This window comes from Zea mays, chromosome 9 (genome assembly GCF_902167145.1).
Source record: "Zea mays cultivar B73 chromosome 9, Zm-B73-REFERENCE-NAM-5.0, whole genome shotgun sequence".
NCBI lineage: Eukaryota > Viridiplantae > Streptophyta > Magnoliopsida > Poales > Poaceae > Zea > Zea mays.
The window spans coordinates 35,523,065-35,542,126 of NC_050104.1; positions in this window are offsets into that span (position 1 = coordinate 35,523,065).

A 19,062-nucleotide genomic window follows, 5' to 3' on the forward strand; every position below is an offset into this window, starting at 1 on the left:
TAGAGTTGGTTGTGTGTGGTTAGTCACCTATTCCTAAATGATGTGGTTTTTACATCAGCTTGAGATGTTTATCAAATGTGTGAAGGATTACGGGGTTATTATTGACCCTGTATGTCTGGTACTTTGAGTGCATCGTATGATAGAATGAAATGTAAGTTTCTGAACTACAGTAGATGAAGACTTATATTATGTGTAGGTTAACCTTACTAGTTTGGATATTTTTCTTAGTTGAGTTGTTGGATAAAGTATAGTGACATTGGTTAAGCAAGTATTGTGTTGTTGTGCTGTCAGTGCTCTCTGTGGAGTTTTTGGCATTTCTTCGATGAACTGTGCCGCGCAGAATGTTATTGGCTTCTTGTCGGCTTTATTGCTCCATTAGTTCTGTAGGCTTTCTCCCTTTTTGAGGGGTGCAAAGAATGTGAGATTACATGATTATATTTTCATGATGGCAAGAACAAGGTTTAGAAAGATTAGGAGTTTTGTTTCAATAGAACTACTTGTTTTATGATGCTTTGAGGTGAGGTGTTTGATCTTCTTATACATTCATCTGGTGTGGATGTTTCCCCATTGAATTAAAATGAATTGTTGAAGCTGGTAAGGGTTGTGCTTAGTGCATATTACCCCTTCATAAAAGAGTGTTGTTTTAGGACACTGATGTTGATGTATAGCTGCATCCAAATTCGATGGTGTGAAATCGTAGTGTTGATTACATCTATGACTTACTTTGAGCTTCATTGCATGTTGTTTCATGCTGGATATTAAGTTGTGTAGTTTCCTTAGACAATTAGTCCGAGGTAGAAGTTCTTGTGTTAATTAAGACCAATAATGGACCCATGTTTTGAATGGTGGTGCTATATGGGGTACCTTGGATGCTTTGCTTGGAGTGGTCGAATTCGAGGACGAATTCTTTTTAAGGGGGATAGAGTGTGATACCCCAATTTTCTGAAAAGAAGTTAAACTTCTTTTTCTCTTTTCTTTCTTGTTCTGTGGCATTGGGGTTTGGAGTTTTAGGAGGCATTCCTCAGGAAACGGTAGATCTTTTGGCATTTTTTCTGCTGGGGTCGGGAGCTCAAATGGGAGAGCGAGTTTGGGCCATTGATTTCGATCCGGTGGATGGGAGCCCCCCCCTTTCCTCCCCAACCCTAGCCGACCCCCTCTCCCCAATTTGTTGCAGCCGCCCCCTCCCTCTTCCTCTCCTCCCCTTGGGCAGCAGCTCTCTACCCTCTCCACGGCTTCCTCCTCCCACTAGATCTCCCCCCACGCAGCAAGGATCGAGAAGAGGAGGAGCACGTTGAATTGAAGAGGGAGAGAGGATCAAGGAGATGTTCTTCCCCATCTCTTCTTGAAGATTTTGTTGGGGAAAACCCTAGGTATGGATGAAATCCTTGTTCCTCTCTGTAATTATATGCTTTTGGAGGTTGTGGATCATGGGGATTAAATGATTAGAGGTTGGATTAGATGTGGGGTTAGGTTTTGATCTCAAATTTAGTTTTCTGCAGAATGGCAGATTCGATAGGTTTTGTTCATGCTAGTTTTCCGTGGTCTTAGTGGCCTAAAAAAAATAAAAAGTCTATATATGAGTTGTAGATAATTTGTAGATCTTTCCGTGGCCGCAAAGAACACCTCAATCGGACATCAGATCAGAAAGTTATTGCAGTTTGATTATAGCAGTTTTTCAGTCTCACAATTCTATGCAAAATCTGTTCTCTTAAGATTTAGGCAATTTTATAAACAGAATTAAACTTTAAGTTGGTAAAAGAAGTTGTAGATAATTTCATAAGCTTTCCATATTATTAAAGAGTGCATTCATATAAATTTTGAAACTCCAGTTATGTTTGTTTTACTGTGGCTGTTCCTGTTTGCCTGACAAAAATGAGTGGGTCTGTTCACTAGTAGGTTTCATCTAGTAAATGGCCAAATTGGCTCTTCCAACTATGGAGACTTTTGTAGAGGGATAAAAGTTCTTACTATTAGAAGAATTTCATAATTTTTGATTGAGTAGTTTGGGAGATATCGAATTTTGAAGTTAACTATGCTGATGTCTGAAATAGATCCAGTCAGTTATCTTGTCAGATGTTTTAGAACTTATAGATGACAAAATTTAATTATCCATTGAATACTTAAGTTGTAGAGTATTTTGTGTAGAAACTCCTATAGTATTTGTTTGATATCACCATTGTTATAATTTTAAAGATACAAAATTAACAAACAGCGTTGTTGCTGTTTGGCATGTGGTTCAGGGTGGGAGTCATTCCACCGGGTCTTGGTTTCAAGTGTAGGAGCGATTTGTTGATTGTTGGCAAATATTTGGGAAATATTTGTACTAAGTTTTATGCCCCGCAGCAGGTGTCTATATTCTGGATCATGCCTAGTACATTTTTTTCTTCGATGAAGGAAAGTGAATGTAGCGGTGGTTGCTACCGTTTTGACTTATTGTTTCATCGCCTACACTCTAATATTCAGAATCATCGAATTCTTTCATAATTGAACTCTATGGTGATGCTTTACTTGATTGTATTATATTGGTGCTTAATCATATATTGACGATGATGATAATTCGAGTATGACCCACGAGATTAATTCACACGCCATGAAGGTGAATGAAGTATTATTTGAGGTTTGTATTGTATCTGAAGGTAAACAAAGTATTGTTTGAGGTTTGTATTGTATGTGAAGGATGTGAAGTATATTTATAAATGCAGCATGCCATATACATTGCATGATTCACTTGCATCTGAAGTTTTGTCGTGACCTATGGTTCGACCGTACCGGTACAACTTAACATCGTACGTTGCCCGAGGAGGGGTACGATGCGGCTTCATACCCTGAGAGGTATGAAGGAAGAGGACATATGCATTGCATTCATATGCATTCATTGAAGTGATATTTGCAGATGGTGTGGTTTTATACTCTAAGAGGTATGAAGGCAGAGGACTTACATATAGCATTCCTATGCATACATTGAAGTGATATTTGTAGGTATTGTTGACGCAGGGAAGTGTTATACAGCCTATTGTGGTTGTTCGAGGAAATGAGATGGCATTGGTTATTCTGGGACTATTGAGTTCTATATCTACAAGTATTTCTGATCTTGTCGGGGACCATAATTAGGGGTACCCCCGAGACTCCTAATCTCAGCTGGTAACCCCCATCAACACAAAGCTGCAAAGGCCTGATGGGCGCGATTAAGGTCAAGGCTTAGTCCACTCAAGGGACACGATCTCGCCTCGCCCGAGCCCAGCATCGGGCAAAGGCAGCCGACCCCGGAGGATTCACGTCTCGCCCGAGGGCCCCCTCAAGCAACGGACACACCTTCGGCTCGCCCGAGGCCCAGTCTTCGCAGAGAAGCAACCTTGGCCAGATCGCCACGCCAACCGATCGTATCGCAGGAGCATTTAATGCAAGGATCGCCTGACACCTTATCCTGACGCGCGCTCTTCAGTCGACAGAGCCGAAGTGACCGCAGTCACTTCGCCGCTCCACTGACCGACCCGACAAGAAAGCAGCGCCGCCTGCGTCGCTCCGACTGCTATGCCACTCGACAGAGTGAGGCTGACAGCAGCTAAGTTCAGCCTCGGGCGCCATAGGAAGCTCCGCCTCGCCCGACCCTAGGGCTCGGCCCCCGTCTCGGCCTCGGAAGATGGACTTCGCCTCGCCCGACCCCAGGGCTCGGACTCAACCACGACTCAAAAGACGACGGGCTCCGCCTCGCCCGACCCCAGGGCTCGGACACAGCCTCGGCTTCGGAAGACGGTCTCCGCCTCGCCCGACCCCAGGGCTCGGGCTCAACCTCGACGCTGGACGATGAACTCTACATCGCCCGACCCCAGGGCTCGGACACAGCCTCGGCCTCGGAAGACGGTCTCCGCCTCACCCGACCCGGGGCTCGGACTCGACCTCGACCTCGGAAGACAGACTCAACCTCGACCTCGGAGGAGCCTCCGCCTCGCCCGACCTAGGGCTCGGACCGACCAAGTCACAGGGGGGGCATCATTACCCTACCCCTAGCTAGCTCAGGCTACGGGGAACAAGACCAGCGTCCCATCTGGCTCGCCCTGGTAAACAAATAATGATGGCACCCCGCGTGCTCCATGACGACGGCGGCTCTCAGCCCCTTACGGAAGCAAGGAGACGTCAGCAAGGATTCGACAGCCCCAACAGCTGTCCTTCCGCAGGGCTCCAGCTCTCCTCCGACGGCCACGACATCACATGAACAGGGTGCCAAAACCTCTCTGACTGCCACGACGGCATATACTTAGGGCTCTAGCTCCTCTCTGCTAGACACGTTAGCACATTGCTACACCCCCATTGTACACCTGGACTCTCTCCTTACGCCTATAAAAGGAAGGTCCAGGGCTCTCGTACGAGAAGGTTGGCCGCGCGGGGGAACGGGCCGGCGCATAAGGCTCTCTCTCCCCCACGCGGACGCTTGTAACACCCTACTGCAAGCGCACCCGACCTGGGCGCAGGGCAACACGAAGGCCGCGGGTTTCCCCTTTTGCCTGTTCCTTCCCCCCTTCGTGCTCCGTCTCGCGCCGACCCATCTGGACTGGGGCACGTGGTGACAATTTACTCGTCGGTCCAGGGACCCCCCCGGGGTCGAAACGCCGACAGTTGGCACGCCAGGTAGGGGCCTGCCGCGTGTTGACGAACAGCTTCCCGTCGAGCTCTAGATGGGTAGTCTCCAGCAACCTTTCCAGCCCGGGATGGTGCTCCGTTTCGGGAGTCTTGAGTTCATATCCCTCGACGGCAGCTACGACATGATACTCCTTCCCCCGCCGCGCGACAGCGACAATGGCGGCCGACAACCCGCCTGCCGGCGGCGGAATCGACGACGTCTTCCCCACGTGGCGGAAGAACAACATTCGGGTTTGTCCCGTCGCCTCCCCCGTCGATGGAGGAGGAGGTGGGGCAACCAAGGCCAAGCAGGAGGCGGCACCTCGTCGGCTATTGAGCAAGTCGACGACGCTGGCGCCCTAGCGGGGGACACATCGGGCTTCGGCCTGGCGTCTGAGACGAAGACGAGCGTCGTTTCCCCGCAACACGCCAACCCCAAGCAGACGAACGACGCCAGCATGCTCGCGAAGGACTTGCTGGGCGTCGCCCTCGTACAAGAGACAACGGTGCAGTCCGCCCCTGACGCGACTTCGTCACCGCCCGTCGACCAAGAGGTACCGACCGATTCCCATCTCGTGCCCTTTGGATTCAGCTTCGACCCACCAAGCGACCTCGCTTCGGTGGAAGCCTTCATAGAGGCATGTACCAACCTTCCGGGGTACCATATGCGGTCGCCCTGGGATAGACTGACGACCGTCTCGACCTACGGGCCCTCGGGTTCCGAGGAAGATGACGAGCCCGACTTATGTTGGGATTTCTCCGGGCTCGGTAACCCCAGTGCCATGCGGGACTTCATGACCGCATGCGACTACTGCCTCTCCGATTGTTCCGATTGTTCCGATGGTAGCCGCATGACGACGAGGACTGCGGCCCAAGTCGTGAATGTTTCCACGTCGATCTAGGGGGTCCCGGCGAAGGCAACCATCTTGGTATACTAGAAAACGGCGATCCCCCTAGGCCTGCGCCTCGCGTTGACATCCTTCGGGAGCTAGCTGTAGTCCCAGTCCCTGTGGGGGGTCAGGACGCACAGCTCGAGCAAATCCGCGAGATGCAGGCCAGGCTCGACGAGGGAGCAGGAACACTTGAGCAGTTCCAGCGGAACATCGGGCAGGAATGGGCAGACCGAGCTCCGGCCGGAGAGGCGCGTCATCTACCCCAGGGCATCCAGCACCGCATTACCGACGACGTCAGGGCAAGGCCGCCACCGGCTTCCAGTAGGGTCGGCCAGAACCTGGCAGCAGCAGCAATACTACTCCGCACGATGCCGGAACCATCGACCATCGAAGGGCGGCATATCCAGGGAGAGCTCAAGAATCTCCTCGAGGATGCCGCGGTCCGACGGGCCGAAAGCTCTGCCTCCCGAAGGCAGGGGTACCCCTCGGAGCATCGCGCCGCGACTTCCCGATTTATGCGGGAAGCCTCGGTCCACACCGGGCGCATGCGCAACACGGCGCCTGCGGCCCCGGGTCGCCTTGGCAACGAGCACCACCACCGCAACCGTCGAGCCCACCTCGACGAGAGGGTGCGCCGAGGCTACCACCCCAGGCGTGGGGGACGCTACGACAATGGGGAGGATCGGAGTCCCTCGCCCGAACCACCCGGTCCGAAGGCTTTCAGCCGGGCCATACGACGGGCGCCGTTCCCGACCCGGTTCCGAACCCCGACTACCATCACAAAGTACTCGGGGGAGACGAGGCCGGAACTGTGGCTCGCGGACTACCGACTGGCCTGCCAGCTGGGTGGAACGGACGATGACAACCTTATCATCCGCAACCTCCCCCTGTTCCTCTCCGACGCCGCTCGAGCCTGGTTGGAGCATCTGCCTCCGGGGCAGATCTCCAACTGGGACGACCTGGTCCAAGCCTTCGCCGGCAACTTCCAGGGCATGTACGTGCGCCCTGGGAACTCCTGGGATCTCCGAAGCTGCCGCCAGCAGCCGGAAGAGTCTCTCCGGGACTACATCCGACAATTCTCGAAGCAGCGCACCAAGCTGCCCAACGTCACCGACTCGGATGTCATCGGCGCGTTCCTCGCCGGCACTACCTGCCGCGACCTGGTGAGCAAGCTGGGTCGCAAGACCCTCACCAGGGCGAGCGAGCTGATGGACATCGCCACCAAGTTCGCCTCTGGCCAGGAGGCGGTTGAGGCCATCTTCTGAAAGGACAAGCAGCCCCAGGGCCGCCAGCCGGAAGACGTCCCCGAGGCGTCCGCTCAGCGCCGCACGAGGAAGAAGGGCAAGAAGAAGTTGCAAGCGAAACGCGACGCCGCCGACGCGGACCTTGTCGCCGCCGCTGAGTACAAGAACCCTCGGAAACCTCCTGGAGGTGCCAATCTCTTCGACAAGATGCTCAAGGAGCCGTGCCCTTATCATCAGGGACCCGTCAATCACACCCTTGAGGAGTGCGTCATGCTTCGGCGCCACTTTCATAAGGCCGGGCCACCTGCGGAAGGTGGCAGGGCCCACAACAACGACAAGAAGGAGGATCACAAGGCAGAGGAGTTCCCCGAGGTCCACGACTGCTTCATGATCTACGGTGGGCCAGTGGCGAACGCCTCGGCTCGGCACCGCAAGCAAGAGCGTCGGGAGGTCTGCTCGGTAAAGGTGGCAGCGCTAGTCTATCTAGACTGGTCCGACAAACCCATCACCTTCGACTAGGGCGACCACCCCGACCGCGTGCCGAGCCCGGGGAAATATCCACTCATTGTCGACCCTGTCATCGGCAACGTCAGGCTCACCAAGGTCCTCATGGACGGAGGCAGCAGCCTCAACATCATCTACGCTGAGACCCTCGGGCTCCTGCAGATCGATCTGTCCTCGGTCCGGGCAGGCGCGGCGCCTTTTCACGGGATCATCCCCGGAAAACGCGTCCAACCCCTCAGACAACTCGATCTGCCCGTCTGCTTCGGGACTCCCTCCAACTTCAGAAGGAAAACCCTCACGTTCGAGGTGGTCGGGTTCTGAGGAACCTACCACGTAGTGCTGGGGAGGCCATGCTACGCCAAGTTCTTGGCCGTCCCCAACTACACCTACCTCAAGCTCATGATGTCGGGCCCCAACGGGGTCATCACCGTCGGCCCCACGTACCGACACGCGTACGAATGAGACGTGGAGTGCGTGGAGTACGTCGAGGCCCTCGCCGAATCCGAGGCCCTCATCGCCGACCTGGAGAGCCTCTCCAAGGAGGCGCCAGACGTGAAGCGCCACGCAGGCAACTTCGAGCCAGCAGAGACGGTCAAATCCGTCCCTCTCGACTCTAGCAACCACGCCTCCAAGCAGGTCCGGATCGGCTCCGAGCTCGACCCCAAATAGGAAGCTGTGCTCGTCGACTGCGCGAACGCCGAAGTTTTCGCGTGGAGTCCCTCGGACATGCCTGGCATACCGAGGGATGTCGCCGAGCACTCGCTGGATATCCGAGCTGGAGCCCGACCCGTGAAGCAGCCTCTGCACCGATTCGACGAAGAAAAGCGCAGAGCCATAGGCGAGGAGATCCACAAGCTGATGGCCGCAGGGTTCATCAAAGAGGTATTCCATCCCGAATGGCTTGCCAACCCTGTGCTTGTGAGAAAGAAAGGAGGGAAATGACGGATGTGTGTAGACTACACTGGTCTAAACAAAGCATGTCCGAAGGTTCCCTACCCTCTGCCTCGCATCGATCAAATCAGGGATTCCACTGTTGGGTGCAAAACCCTGTCTTTCCTCGATGCCTACTCAGGGTATCACCAAATCAGGATGAAAGAGTCCGACCAGCTCGCGACATCTTTCATCACACCTTTTGGCATGTACTGCTACATTACTGTGCCATTTGGTTTGAGGAATGCGGGTACGACATACCAAAGGTGCATGAACCACGTGTTCGGAGAGCACATTGGTCGAACGGTCGAGGCTTACGTCGATGACATCGTAGTCAAGACGAGGAAAGCGTCTGACCTCCTCTCCGACCTTGAAACGACATTCCAGTGTCTCAAGGCGAAAGGCGTAAAACTCAATCCCGAAAAGTGCGTCTTCGGAGTCCCCCGAGGCATGCTCTTGGGGTTCATTGTCTCCGAGCGGGGCATCGAGGCCAACCCGGAGAAAATCGCGGCCATCACCAGCATGGGCCCCATCAAGGACTTGAAAGGCGTACAGAGGGTCATGGGATGCCTTGTGGCTCTGAGCCGCTTCATCTCGCGCCTCGGCGAAAGAGGCCTACCTCTGTACCGCCTCTTGAGAAAGACCGAGTGCTTCACTTGGACCCCCGAGGCCGAGGAAGCCCTTGGGAACCTGAAGGCGCTCCTTACGAACGCACCCATCCTGGTGCCTCCCGCTGCCGGAGAAGCCCTCTTGATCTACGTCGCCGCTACCACTCAGGTGGTCAGCGCCGCGATCGTGGTTGAGAGACGAGAAGAAGGGCATGCATTGCCCGTCCAGAGGCTGGTCTACTTCATCAGTGAGGTACTTTCCGAGACCAAGATCCGCTACCCACAAGTTCGGAAGCTGCTGTACGCGGTGATTCTGACGCGGCGGAAGTTGCGACACTACTTCGAGTCTCATCCGGTGACTGTGGTGTCATCTTTTCCCCTGGGGGAGATCATCCAGTGCCGAGAGGCCTCGGGTAGGATTGCAAAGTGGGCGGTGGAAATCATGGGTGAGACAATCTCGTTCGCCCCTCGGAAGGCCATTAAGTCCCAAGTCTTGGCGAACTTTGTGGCTGAATGGGTCGACACTCAGCTCCCGACAGCTCCGATCCAGCCGGAACTCTAGACCATGTTTTTCGACAGGTCGCTGATGAAAATAGAGGCAGGCGCGGGCCTGCTCTTCATCTCGCCCCTCGGGAAGCACCTCCGATACGTGCTGCGCCTCCATTTCCCGGCGTCCAACAACGTGGCTGAGTACGAGGCTCTTGTCAACGGGATGCGCATCGCCATCGAGCTAGGGGTCCGACGCCTCGACGCTCGCGGTGACTCGCAGCTTGTCATCGACCAAGTCATGAAGAACTCCCACTGCCGCGACCCGAAGATGGAAGCCTACTGCGACGAGGTTCGGCGCCTGGAAGACAAGTTCTACGGGCTCGAGGTCAACCACATCGCCCGACGATACAACGAGACTGAGGACGAGCTGGCTAAGATAGCCTCGGGGCGGACAACGGTTCCCTCGGACGTCTTCTCCTGAGACCTACATCAACCCTCAGTCAAGACCGACGACATGCTCGAGCCCGAGAAGGCCTCGGCCCAGCCCGAGGTACCCTCGGCTCAGCCCGAGGCACCCTCGGCCCCCGAGGGTGAGGCACTGCGCGTCGAGGAAGAGCGGAATGGGGTCCCGCCTAATCGAGACTGGCAGACCCCATACCTGCAATATCTCCACCGAGGAGAGCTGCCCCTCGACCGAGCCGAAGCTCGGCGACTGGCGTAGCGCGCCAAGTCGTTCGTCTTGTTGGGGGACGGGAAGTAGCTCTACCACCGCAGCCCCTCCGGCATCCTCCAGCGATGCATATCCATCGCCGAAGGCCAGGAGCTCTTACAAGAAATACACTCGGGGGCTTGCGGTCATCACGCAACGCCTCGAGCCCTTGTTGGAAACGCTTTCCGACAAGGTTTCTACTGGCCAACCGCGGTGGCCGACGCCACTAGAATTGTCCGCACCTGCCAAGGGTGCCAATTCTACGCAAGGCAGACCCACCTGCCCGCTCAGGCTCTGCAGACAATACCCATCACCTGGTCGTTTGCTGTGTGGGTCTGGACCTCGTTCGTCCCTTGCAGAAGGCACCCGGGGGCTACACGCACCTGCTGGTCTCCATCGACAATTTCTCCAAATGGATCGAGGTCCGACCCCTAAACAGCATCAGGTCCGAACAAGCGGTGGCGTTCTTCACCAACATCATCCATCGCTTTGGGGTCCCGAACTCCATCATCACCGCCAACGGCACCCAGTTCACCGGCAGAAAGTTCCTAGACTTCTACGAGGATCACCACATCCGGGTGGACTGGGCCGCCGTGGCTCACCCCATGACAAATGGGCAAGTAGAGCGTGCCAACGGCATGATTCTGCAAGGACTCAAGCCGAGGATCCACAACGACCTCCACAAGTTCGGCAGGCGATGGATGAAGGAACTCCCCTCGGTGGTCTGGAGTCTGAGGACAACGCCGAGCCGAGCCACGGGCTTCACACCGTTCTTTCTAGTCTATGGGGCCGAGGCCATCTTGCCCACAGACTTAGAATACGGTTCCCCGAGGACGAGGGCCTACGATGACCAAAGCAATCAAACCAACCGAGAAGACTCACTGGACCAGCCGGAAGAGGCTCGGGACATGGCCTTAGTACACTCGGCACGGTATCTGCAGTCCTTGCGATGCTACCACGCCCGGGGGGTTCGGTCCCGAGACCTCCAGGTGGGCAACTTGGTGCTTCGACTACGACAAGACGCCCGAGGGCGGCACAAGCTCACGCCTCCCTGGGAAGGGTCGTTCGTCATCGCCAAGGTTTTGAAGCCCGGGACGTACAAGCTGGCCAACAGTCAAGGCGAGGTCTACAGCAACGCTTGGAACATCCGACAGCTACGTCGCTTCTACCCTTAAGATGTTTTCAAGTCATTCATACACCTCGTTTACATACGCCGATAAAGTCTAACCATCAAGGAAGGGTCAGCCTTGCCTCGGCAAAGCCCGACCCTCCCTCGGGGGCTAGAAGGGGGGAACCCCCTCTGCGTCAAAATTTTCCTCAAAAAAAGTCTTCCATCAAAACGACTTTCGCGTCTCCCAGCTATATCAGTAACAGGACCCCAAGAAACGAATAAGGGTACATGTAAGTGGCAAGGCCGACCGAGCCGAGGGACTCCTACGCCTCTGGGATACGGATACCTCACTCGTCGCCTACCACGAAAAATAACTCTTACTTGGGTAAGCAATCCTGCTACTGACGAATGAGTCCGGATACGCAAAACAGGAGGAAAAGAAACACAACCTTATATTGCGATGATAAAGTGTTCGGGCCTCGGCGGCCGCAAAAGACACATATGCATTCAAAATAAACTGCTCCGGCAGAATCAGGCGTCGCCCGGAGAAGGAGCCGCGCCCTCGGCTTCGTCCCCACCCTCGGCGAGATCTGCCCCGGCCTCGGATGACGGCGCAAGCGGGAGGATCTCTGCTTCGAAGGTGGTCGCCAGCACCGCGCTTGGGCCCGCGGCAGCCACGTCAAGCCTCTGGACTTCGGCCAGGGCAGCTTCATCTTCGTCGGGAAGGCAGTACCCCTCGCTGACCTGCTCCAGATCCACGTCGTAGTGGGAAGCGAGCACGGCGAAGGCCCGCCTGACGCCGTGATGCAGCGCCTCGCGGAGTCTGCCGCGCGCGTGGTCACCCAAGGCCTGCAGGCGACTCTGAGGGGAGCTTCCTGAGGGGACGTCGTCGGAACCAAAGACCCGTCAGAAGGTCGAGATGGCCTCGGACATGGCCGCGCGGTCGACCTCCTTCTGCTCGGCCGCCTGGGCAAGTGCCTTGGTGGACTCATCGAGAGCAGACTCGAGCTCTGCAAACAGCCAAAGCAGAAGACTTCAAACATGAGTTGAGGAACGAAGCCGAATCAAAATCTTAAAACAGCCAAGACACACCTTCGGCTCGGGCACGCTGCTCCGAGGATGCGGCTTGGGCCACGACTAGGTCTGCCGCAAGGGCTCCGGCCCGAGCAGACGCCTCGACTAACTGGACTCCAAGGGCCTCAGCCCGGTTTCAGCCTCGGCGGCCCGGCCCCGAGATTGGTCCCGCTCGCCGATGACTTGGTCAAGCTCCAACTGCTGCCGCTGCGCCTCTGCGCGTGCCGCCGATGCGTCTGCTCCCAGATCGACACAGAGCAACCGAAGGTCCGCCACCTCGGCGCTCCGTTGGGAGAGGCGCTCGGTAGCCCCGACAAGCGTGGTCCTCAGGGACCGCAGCGAACCCCAGACATCGGCCTCGCGGCGGATGAACGACGACTTGGCGGCGCTCAGATCCGTCAGATCCCGAGGAAAGGAAGCGGGGCGTCACGAAGAATGCCTTGATCACGTGAAAGGTATGCTTGAAATCATTACCTGGAGGATCTTGGGAATGTCCCTGCAAAGGACCTCCAAGGTCGACCTAAGCGACCCCACCGTTGCCTCGGCACACTCACGAAGCCCGTCCCAAGACTGCTCCTCTCGCTCATCGTCAAGAAGGAAGAGGGGATCTGAAGCCCCACTGGTCCAGAACCGGAGCGACTAACGCCGCCCGCCGGGACTGCGCCGCGCGGGGACGAGGTTGCCGCTCCCCAGGACGGGTCGCGATTCCGTGCCCCCCTCCTCCGAGGCACCAAGTAGCGACGCCTCGACCATCTTAGCGTCGGCGGCGACGGGTGGCTCCACGGCCAGAACGGCAACCACCTCGGCAGAAGTCGGTGCCGGCAACACGTCTGGTGGGCTTGAGGCCGCAGCCGCGCCGGCAGCCTCCCTCGTCACGACGGCCGCCTCGACGGAGGAGTCGACCTCGGGAGCTCGCCCCACAACAATTTGTGCTGCCTAGGCCCCCCGCTTTGGGGCATCTTGTAAGAAGGCCAGCTGGCCGGCGAGGCCCGATGCGGCACTGGCTGCAGAAGCCGACGCCGTTTTGAGGACCTTCCGGGGAGCCAGACCGGTTGAACCATGCCTCCGTTTGTTGGGAAGAAAAGGAAGAGTAGGATCAGGACACACGAAGGAGGAGCTAGGACGAAGATATCCTAAGATACTTACCCACTTCGGGCCATGATCAATCGTGCCTATGGGGAGGTCTCTTGAGCCTCGATCCCCGAAGGTGTCACCGAGGTCAGCCCCGCTGCCGGCTTCGGCACCATCCTTGCCTTGGGCGCCCGAGGCAGCAGAGGGACAGACTGCCCAGGCACAGCCACGATGACCCGAGGATCACCCTCCTGCGTAGCCGGCACAGGCAACGGTTCTTGGGAAACAGGCGGCTCGGGCTGACTCCCCGGGGTCACCTCAACTACCTCGGCCAAGGGGTCAAGTACCCCCTCGGCCTGCCCCCGTTCTTCGGACCGGGCCCCGACGTCCCGGCCCCGGATACCGACGGCACCAGCCCGCTCGGGGGCTGGCTTGACGACCCCTGGCCCAGCCTCAGATCTGGGCTGAGGCCGAGGCGGGCAGCCACGTCGTCGTCTTCTTCATCATCTTCGTCGTCGTCGTCATCAGGCGTCTCCGGCGACGGCTCCCTCGGGAGCCCATCCCTCTCCTACCGACGACGAAGCCTTTCCAAGGCGTCCCGAGCCCGCGTCCGCTCGCGGGCCCGAGCCTTCTTCGCGTCCTTCTTCTCCTTCCTCTTCTCCGCGGCGACCCTCCGCGCAGCTCGGTCCACCGCGTCCTCCGGGACCGGTGGTAGGGAAGGCTTGTGAGCCCCTACCTCCTGGAGACGGACGAAAAGTCTCGGCTATGAGAACCAAGGGCAATCCGACACAAGAAGAAAGAAGGAGCGAACACTCACCAGGGACACACACCCGCGATCGGGACACATCGAGAGCTGGGAAAAGGCGCCGACGTCTAACTTCCCTACCGTGCTGGCTACCCGCCTGTGGAGGTCGTCGACGGGAAGGGGATCCGAGGACATCTGCAAACCCTCCAAGTCGACCCCCGGCGTCATCTCCCAAAGTGGCAGCCGCCGCTCCATCAACGGGAGCACCCTCCGGCGATGAATGGCGGCAACCACCCCCGTGGCGGTGAGCCCTCTTTCTCGCAGCTCCTCCAAGGCCTTCAAAAGGGGCTGGAGATTCTTCTATCTCTCGTGCGGGGCCCCATAACGCCAGTTCTCGCTGGCGGCGGTCACCACTCGTTGAGAAAACGACGGGAGCCTCCCGTCGTCATTTCGGAGATAAAACCACCGGCACTGCCACCCTTTGTCCGAAGACGCGAGGATGGCAGGGATGTACTGCAGCGACCGCGCCTGCCTCAACTGGAGGATGCAGCCACTGGCCTGCACCGCCATGCGAACTCTTCTTTCCTCCGTCGACGAGGCAAAAAGCTCCGCGGAGAAGAGATGGGTCCACAGGTCCCAGTGGGGGGCAATCCCCAAATATCCTTCACAAACCGCCGCGAAGATGGCTGCTTGCGAGATGGAGTTGGGACTGAGATTGTGCAGCTCCACCCTGTAGACGTGCAGAATTGCCCGCATAAAATGGCTTGCCGGCAATCCGAACCCCCGCTCGTGAAAGGACACGAAGCTCAGCACATACCCCGGCGGCGGGGACGGGGCAGCTCCGCTCGGAGGGGCCATCCACTCCGGCTGCGAGTCACCGGAGAGAGGGCGAAGCAAACCTTCAGCAACAAGGGCCTCCAGATCACCCGCCGTGATGGTGGAGAAAGGCCATGGGTCGCGCGGCGAAACAACGGTCACCCGGTCGGCCATCACCAAGCAGAAGAGGTGGCGGCGGAGAGGACGAGGTGCGCGGTTTCCTTTCTCTGGCTATTCCCTCGGGTTGCGAAAACCTAAGTGGGAGGCGAGCAGCAGAGTAAAGAACCGCCACCGGTCCCTCTCCCGAATATATAAAGGCCCAGGCGAGACCCGTTCAACACTTCGCCCGAACCCGTCGCGAGATTCAAAACTCAAAGCGAGACGCCCGTTCCTCGAACGGCTCGCGCACGCACAACGGCTGCCCCGCGAACCACTCGTCCCGTCGCATTAACTCTGCGGCAGGACAGGCGGCACTTTTGGCAGGCGAAGCAGGCGACGCTTCACCTCCGCCATGATGACCGCGTCAAAAAAGGTGCGCCACGTCATTCGATTTCGTATCCTTTTCCACTTCCTATTTCTCTCTCTTGCCACAGGGACCGGGAAAGGGGATACTCCAAAAGGGATCCTTCTCCGCGAAGGAAGCGGGCCCCGAGCCCCCCTACTGATCAGAGGTTCAAAGGCTGGCCCCTCGGAAGGGTTCAACAGCCGCCTCAGAGCACTCGGGCTCCGCGCCCACTACTGATCAGGGGTTCGTAGGCTGGCCCCCGAAGGGTTCTGACAGCCGCCTCAGAGCACACAGAGCAAGGGATGACCCTGGGTACGTTTGATACATAACCAAGGCTCGGGCTACGATCCTGAGGTACCCTAGGACATTTCTGAGACCCACGGGAACGATATTGTAATGGAATCCCACCAGAGGGAGGCATCGAGCCCCGGACCCCGTCAAAAGGGGACCGGGTCCGGCGAATCACCCGTAGGTACTTTTGGAGCGCGCCTCCGGGCCACTAGCCAACCCCTAACGAATGGGGCACGGGCGTCCACTCGGATTACCCATTAGCAACTCACTGGAGACACCATGTTCGACGCCCCCCGAGGGCAACATGGCGCTTTCCCCCCTCCTCCTTGCGGAAAGGCGACACAGAGGCGTATGAAAAAAGCCGAGTCTGTCCTTGACCGTCCTCTCGCTCTGTGCGGAGGCTCGGGGGCTGCTCTCGCAAACCCAGCTCCGGCCAAACCGTTGACAGCGTCAACATACCAGCCCGAGAACTTGGAACTCGACTATGCACCCGGGCTACGGCCAGTTCGCATGAGGGAACAACCAGACCGGCCGAAGCTTCACGAAACGCGCTAAAACCTCGAAGGAGTCAAACCACTCCTCCGAGGCCTCGGGGGCTACACCCGGCGGGTGCGCTCGCGCGCACCCACTGGAACGAAACGCAAAAAAGTGCGACAAAAGCCTCCAAGCGAGTATCAACACTCCCTTCGAGGCTCGAGGGCTACTGTCGGGGACCATAATTAGGGGGTACCCCCGAGACTCCTAATCTCAGCTGGTAACCCCCATCAGCACAAAGCTGCAAAGGCCTGATGGGCGCGATTAAGGTCAAGGCTTAGTCCACTCAAGGGACACGATCTCGCCTCGCCCGAGCCCAGCCTCGGGCAAAGGCAGCCGACCCCGGAGGATTCACGTCTCGCCCGAGGGCCCCCTCAAGCAACGGACACACCTTCGGCTCGCCCGAGGCCCAGTCTTCGCAGAGAAGCAACCTTGGCCAGATCGCCACGCCAACCGACCGTATCGCAGGAGCATTTAATGCAAGGATCGCCTGACACCTTATCCTGACGCGCGCTCTTCAGTCGATAGAGCCGAAGTGACCGCAGTCACTTCGCCGCTCCACTGACCGACCCGACAAGAAAGCAGCGCCGCCTGCGTCGCTCCGACTGCTGTGCCACTCAACAGACTAGGGCTGACAGCAGCTAAGTCCAGCCTTGGGCGCCATAGGAAGCTCCACCTCGCCCGACCCTAGGGCTCGGCCCCCGTCTCGGCCTCGGAAGATGGACTTCGCCTCGCCCGACCCCAGGGCTCAGACTCAACCACGACTCAGAAGACGACGGACTCCGCCCGCCCGACCCCAGGGCTCGGACATAGCCTCGGCTTCGGAAGATGGTCTCCACCTCGCCCGACCCTAGGGCTCGGGCTCAACCTCGACGCTGGACGGCGAACTCCACCTCGCCCGACCCCAGGGCTCGGACACAGCCTCGGCCTCGGAAGACGGTCTCCGCCTCGCCCGACCCGGGGCTCGGACTCGACCTCGACCTCGAAAGATAGACTCGACCTCGACCTCGGAGGAGCCTCCGCCTCGCCCGACCTAGGGCTCGGACCGACCACGTCACAGGGGGGCCATCATTACCCTACCCCTAGCTAGCTCAGGCTACGGGGAACAAGACCGGCGTCCCATCTGGCTCGCCCCGGTAAACAAATAATGATGGTGCCCCGCGTGCTCCATGACGACGGCGGCTCTCAGCCCCTTACGGAAGCAAGGAGACGTCAGCAAGGATTCGACAGCCCCGACAGCTGTCCTTCCGCAGGGCTCCAGCTCTCCTCCGACGGCCACGACATCACATGAACAGGGTGCCAAAACCTCTCCGACTGCCACGACGGCATGTACTTAGGGCTCTAGCTCCTCTCTGCTAGACACGTTAGCACACTGCTACACTCCCCATTGTACACCTGGACTCTCTCCTTACGCCTATAAAAGGAAGGTCTAGGGCTCTCGTACGAGAAGGTTGGCCACGCGGGGGAACGGGCCAGCGCATAAGGCTTTCTCTCTCTCCCACGCGGACGCTTGTAACCCCCTACTGCAAGCGCACCCGACCTGGGCGCAGGGCAACACGAAGGCCGCGGGTTTCCCCTTTTGCCTGTTCCTTCCCCCCTTCGTGCTCTGTCTCGCGCCGACCCATCTGGGCTGGGGCACGCGGCGACAATTTACTCGTCGGTCCAGGGACCCCCCGGGGTCGAAACACCGACAGATCTCAATTGTGATGTCTTTAAAATGTTGATTAATTCAATTCTTTTGATTTAAATATCTCGTCAAAACAATTTACTTGCTGAGATGTTTCATCTCACTCTTGCATTACTCAATGAAGGTACTTGATTCATGTTGGGAATGAGGGAAGTAGCAACACGTCCACCTTCACTGATAATAACACTGTCCAGGCACAGCCATGATTTAATTAGAAACTTCTTGTCAAGGATGTTTGTTTTTAACTAGTCGTGCACACTAGTTAATTCAGTTTATGTCGTTATGGTTATCTTCCCATTGCTATCAGATTATTGATGTTTAGTATGTTTTCTTATCATGATATCTGTTTATACTCTGTTGCTTCCACGTTTATGCAAATTTTCAAAGGAGATGCTGTCGAAATTTTATATATGAATGTCAGTTTTGTAGTTTAGTAGCATTTCGGTGTGTTTGTGGATCCCGGGGTGTTACACCTTGTGACTAGACAAAAAATTTGGTCATCTGGTCACCGGGTTCACTTGTGACACTAGGGCGGGGGCAAACCCCTTAGCCTTAGAGCAAGTCCATCGAGTTGGTTCATTTAGTGGGACAACCTCTTGGTCAGACAAAACATGTTTTTTGGTCATCCTATGAATGCATCATGTCATATCCTTTTTATAGGCATGATCGAGTATCCTTCGTTGTTGTTCCCATTTGTCCCCCATCCACATGTGTTTGTGTTCCTAGAGTGGGTGGATACGCTAACATTACCAAGGCTAGTGTGAATGCCGTGCTTGTCAAGCTGCAAATGGATAGTCTGAGTGATACCTAGGGATTCGACTAGTGAGGAATGTACCATAGTAGGTGGTCCCACATTATGGGTGCCTAACTTGTTAGGGGCATCTCAATATATAACCCTTCCTTACTTGACCCAGTCCAGACTCGATGACAAATGAGCTCAATTGATCATGTGGCCTACCACTCGAAGGGTTCCATAAGGGAGTGATAGGTACGGTCTCAGAGACACACTTGATCGACTAGCCAGGAGATCCCACACGTAAAAGTGTGGTTAGTCAGGTTCCCTATCACCATGTTGTCAATTATCCCTTAAGAGGGTCTGCTCATAGTGTGCTCCTCACTTATTTTCACTAATGTTTAATGCTCGGTGGTTTGACCATTTTGGTCATTTGGGATGGCTTATAGGGGTGTAAATTAGACTCTAGGATGTAAAGATTGGGTTGCCTCTTCCCTATAA